Raw genomic sequence first — 6,000 nt, forward strand, 5'->3', positions numbered from 1 at the left:
AATAATAACTAAGAAATGTGCACCAAAGAGACAATTTTTGATCCATTTGCACCACTTATCCAAAAAGCCAAACTTTTTAAGCACTCTCAAAAGAAAAGACCAACATACTTTATCATATGATTTCAACATGTCTAATTTAGCTATGAAAGTAGGGGACTGTGAAGAGTTAATTGCGTGCAAAGCTTCATGGGCCACAAGCGCACCTTCCGATGTTTCCCTACCAGGAACAAAACCTCCTTGTTGAGGAGATATTACTTTAGGTATCAAGGATTTTAACTGGAGATAAATAGCTTTTGTGAAGATCTTGTAAACTGTAATACACAAGGAGATGGGCCTAAAGTCTGCAAAAGATTGAGGGTTGTTGGATTTGGGGATAAGAGAAAGATGGGTTAAATTGAAGTTTTTGAGAATAAAAGCTTTTTGTCTTGACTCCTCCAAAGCTATTAAAAGATCAAAACTTAAAGTCCCAACACTTTTTTAAAGAATAGCATGGTGAAACTGTCAGGACCTGGAGACTTGTCAGGAGCCATCGAAACTACCACCTCTTGGAGTTCAGCAAGAGAGAAAGGTTGCATCAGATAATCATTATCACGTTGTGAAATTAGACAAGGGATGGAATCTAGCAATACCTTGACACTGGACTCCTCAGGAACAAAAGGAGGAGAAGGAGCAAGAATATTTTTAAAGAAGAATTCACCCTCTTCCCTAATTTCTTGTTCATTAGTTAATTTTACCCCCGAAGAAGGGGAATTTATAGAAAATATAGTAGATGCAACTTGCTTAATCTTTGCAGATGCCTGAAAGAACTTAGTATTTTTATCCCCATCTTTTAGCCATATCTCCCTTGATTTTTGTCTCCAATACTCCTCCTCTCTAGAGCACAATTCTTCCTAGTAACTTTGTAAATGCTTCTGCCTTGAGAAGGTTTCAAGATTAATCCCATTAGAAAAGATAAGTTCGTTGATGTCCTTTAATTCCTTCTCTACATTTAATTTCTCTGCAAAGATGTTTTTGAATACTTCCCTATTCCAAACTTTGATATTTGCTTTTACAAACTGCATTTTCATATAGAGTTGAAACATTTTGTTCCCCCTACAGAAGGGAGCACTTACCCACCATTGACGAAGCAAAGCATGAAAGTGTGGATGTCAAAACCACATTCTTTCAAATTTAAAAGAAGGTCTATGATGAGAAGCTTCATGTTTATCCAAGAATAATGAGATAGGAAAATGATCAGATCTAGAGAACGATAGAATATTAGAGCTGAAAGTATATTTCTGAAGGATCCATTCGTATGAACTAAAAAACTTGTCCAATCTGCTTGCAATTTGAAGGGAAGTTCTCCAGTTTATCCATGTAAATTGACCATTAGAAGGTGAAATGTCAGAAAGGGCATTATCAGACACAAAAGATCTAAATTCATCAATCACTTTAGAAGCAGCAGGGTTGCCTCCTCGTTTCTCATCCTGAGACAAAATGGCATTAAATCACCTCCTAAGATGATTTTATGAACTCCCTGCACATGGATCTGACAAGATAAAGTATTCCAAAGAGCATGTTTCTCATGAGGAGCTGTTGGACCGTAAATATTAAAGAGGAGAAAGGATAAATAAAAATTCTCAATAAGAATAAGATGCCAATTTGTCCCTTGGTTCAAGGTTTTTGCTTTGATTGTCATGGGATTCCACAAGGTCAGAATACCACTGAAAGCCCCTACTGCAGGAACATGTATGAAATCCCATAAAGTCCCTTTTTTAAAAATCTTTTGAGAGGCTTCATCAGAAAGCTTTGTTTCTTGTAATAAAATGGCATCTGCTTGGGAGGAATCCAACTGCTACTTGATTTGTCCCCTCTTGTCAGAGGCATTCAAACCTCTGACATTACAAGATATGATCCTCATTGCACCCGAGAAGAACAATGTGTTCTTCTCGGTCTTGAGTGGGGTGAAAACTTGTCTACAATTGTAGATTGGATACCAGTTGCGATCTCTTCTTAGATTTTAAGAATCTCGAGCTTCCGACCTCTTTTTTTAGGTGTTTTAGAAAGGAGATGAAGAGACTGATTGAGCAAGAGAGGGATGTTGAGAAAAATCGAAGTCAAGTTGTATGGGAGGTTGAAAGGGCGGATATGAATTATCTTCAGCCACAAGGTGATCAGCATGACTAGACTCTAATAGGGGTGAAAAAATGGGTGGTGAAGTATTAAGAGTGAGAGGCATAGCATCCACAGAAGGGACATCCTAAATTTCTGAGAATTCCTCGAGAGAAATTTCATCAATCAAGTTCGATGCAACAGAGATAAGGATATCATGTGCCATTAATTAGATATTTGGAGCATTCGATGAGGATCCAACAGTGACGTTCTCATGAAAGAAACTATGATAAAAAAAATAAAAATAAAAAATCTAATCTTGAACTAAATACACAAAAGTTCCAATTTATTGAAAGCTAGGATTCTTGTAGGAAATAACTTACAAAATGATTTGAATTACTAACTATTACACTTTAAATAAGAACTTAATACATGAAAGATACCGAATTGCTTACAAGAAGGCTAACAATCAATTTAGTGCTTACTTGCTTGAAGGGGGAATGATCTTGATAACCACAATACTCATGTTTGAAAAAAAAAGGTTAGGAGAGAGACGGATTTATGCTAATTAACCAATATGAATGTGACTCTCAAATAATCCCAATCAATCCACTTTTAATTAACCAATATGAATATGGTTCCTAAATAATTCCAATTAACCAATATACAAAAAGTTCCTAAATAATTCCAATTAACCAATATACCAAAAGTTCCTAAATAATTCTAATTTATCAATATACAAAAAAGTTCCTAAATAATTCCAATTAACCAATATATAAAAAGTTCCTAAATAATTCCATTTAACCAATATACAAAAAGTTCCTAAATAATTCCAATTAACCAATATACAAAAGTTCCTAAATAATTGTAATCTTTTTTTTTTAGTTGTTCTTGAACCAATGCCAAATCTTTCGCAGATTATAAGGAGATAGCTAACTAACCCTTCCACTTGAAGCAATTTAACCCTTGCAATTTTTTCACAAATAATAACTTTATCAATCTCAAATTCTTAGATGGGGGCTAAGGTTTTCTCCTAGATCTTCCTCAATTAAGATTGTTGTTTAATCGTCTAAGTGATCATGGAATAGGTTTCTCAAAACCCACATTAAGGCAAGAATCCAACAATAACAATTTATAACTTATTCCATCTTCGAAGCTAAGTTTCATTAGACATTTACAACAAAAGACAAATACTTGGTTTGAGGTTAACGAGCTAAGTCAAGTCTCATGGTAAAATGATTTTAGATTTCATAACTCTCTTTGGTTTCATATAAAGCTTTTTACACTTCCCAATTAATTTCAATGTTCTAGATTATACCATGTAGATTATATGAAGCTTTACTATGAGATTCACCCCTACATTTAAATGTAACTTCTCCCTTTTACTATTATTATGTTTCCTTAAAGTTAGAAGATAAATTTGACTATTATTGGGTTTGACTATACTAAATGCCTTGTTAATTCTGCATCTTGGAATCCAATAAAGAACAATCCAATATCCAACCTACTACTACTACTAAGAGATTTATATTCAAAATGAAAAGGACCATTATTTCTAGCTTCTTGCAACTTGCATGATAATCATAAATATGTACTTGGTATGATGACAATAATGTGTAACTTGCATGGAAACAATAATTAAGTAACTTACATGATGTAACTTGCATGATAACAATAATAATGTAACTCATATGAAGATTAAAAATGTTCATTTTCTTAAATGGGGATTAGTTAAATTAAATTTGAATCATTTGCTTGAAATAAACAATTGACTAAGGTGGCTATGATTTCTTAGAGAGGAGGTCCCTTTATACAATCTTAATCAATATAATTTAATAATTTAAAATAGGATAAAAATGTCAACCAAATAACCCGATTAAATCTAAAACTATCTAGATGAGTCTAAACTATACATATAGTTACAAGTCCATCTATGAATTTAATTTCCTTGATTTAGCAAGATTGAACAGCCCCAATCCTTCGACAAAAATAACTCTCTAAATTTATCCCCTTTAATGGTAAAAAAAATTACAAATTTTTATATTAATAAAATTTTATTCATGAACTAGCCGACTCAATTTGCAATTAGATTTTATTTATAAATCACCCCATACAAATCAAGTTTTTGTATTACAAAACAAAATTTTGTATTAATAATTCTTATTTTTACTCTCTTTGAACCAGGATTGTATAAATTTATAATTGATAAAATTAGTGGTTCTCCACTTTTATTGAAAATAAATAAATATGAAGTAGGATTAATGCATTTTTAGTTTTTAAAACAATAATAAATAAATAAATAAAATCGAATTTATATATACAATGTAGTCTTCAATTATTTCTTTTGAATAAAGGAAAAGTGGGGGAGTGGGGGTCCGCAAGCCCCGCCACCCTTGCAGCCTCAAAGCATTAAAAACACTAACATAATTAAAACGTCTAACATAATAAAAATGCTCGAACAACATTGATCTCAATTTTGATTTAAAACAAGGATTGAAGAGATGTTTATAAATTTATTATTATTATTATTATTTGTATATATGATTATTTATATATTTTTATCTGAGTTTTATTAAATTTCACAGAGAGGCTAAATAGACTTGGAAAAAAAATAACAAGAAAAATTAACCTATATTTTCATACATGTTTTGAGGAGAAAATAGTCTCAAAGGAAATCAACCACAGAGAAAAGAAAGGGTTTCAGAGAGAGGTAATTTGGAATAAATAAATATCATGTGGTAGTGTTTTGAATTAAGTAAGAAAAATGCATAAACAATTTCCCAAAGGTAGATTTTAAGAGAGATGAAAATGAACATTCACAGATTTCACAAGAGATGAACTTGGATTTCCACAGATTTCACAGAGAGATGAATGGTTCTACATCATATTGAAAATAATAACAACCAGGTTTGAATTAACACAGAGAAGGGATTTCTCCACAACACACACACAAAAAAAAAGTTGTTGAATTTATATGTTTTTGTTCTATGCACATTTTGAGGAAAAGGAGAAGAAAACTACTCACATAGAAAATCAAATACAGAGATTTCTCACAGATCTTTTTCCTAGATTTTTTTTAAAACATTTTTGAGAAAAGCAAAAAGTAAAAAGAAATTTGATTTTCTTTATTTTCTCTAAATGAGATTAAATAAATAAAAAATAATCTGCATACGCATATTTGGAAGGAATTTTTATCAATGCAAAAAAAAAGATTTTTTCTTTTGATTAATCTTTCTAAATAATTAAGAGATGATTTCTTGAAGCAAAATTTTCATAAAATAAATTTTAAAAAAATCTAAGAGAGATAAAATATATTTCCTTTTGAAAATACAAATTTTGCACATGCAAATAAGTGAATGCAAAGAAGGGAACCTGGATTGACAAAGCTTTTGATGTTGAATCCTCTCTAGCCTTCTTAGATCCTTCCTTGTAGCTTGGTGAGGATTCTTCAAGAGAAAACTTAATAATTCTACAATAAATGTGACTACAAACAAAATCCTACTACTATTAACAAGAACTTGAGAAATTATATCACACCAAAAACCATGAACTCCCCTATCAAAAGTTTGACCTACAATATATAGAAAGAGTGCACCATATTCCACTTTTGAAAGAATTAATTGAAATTGAGATTCTTTTCTAAAAAAAATTTCATGCATCATTGATTGTTGACATAGTAAGATTTACATGCAATAATAGAAATTTGAAAAGACTCTTCTAGAAACTTCCCTTTTTCTCCTACGACATGTACTAGAATAAATAATTTATAAATAAATCTTATGACCTCATATGTGTCTTCACTTATTAATTATTTTTATTTAAAATTCCAATCATATTCAATTTATCTTATCCATCTAACATTACTCATAGAATCAATAGTAATAAAAATAATAGTAGTTGTAATAATAA

This window comes from Cryptomeria japonica, chromosome 3 (genome assembly GCF_030272615.1).
Source record: "Cryptomeria japonica chromosome 3, Sugi_1.0, whole genome shotgun sequence".
Classification (NCBI taxonomy): domain Eukaryota; kingdom Viridiplantae; phylum Streptophyta; class Pinopsida; order Cupressales; family Cupressaceae; genus Cryptomeria; species Cryptomeria japonica.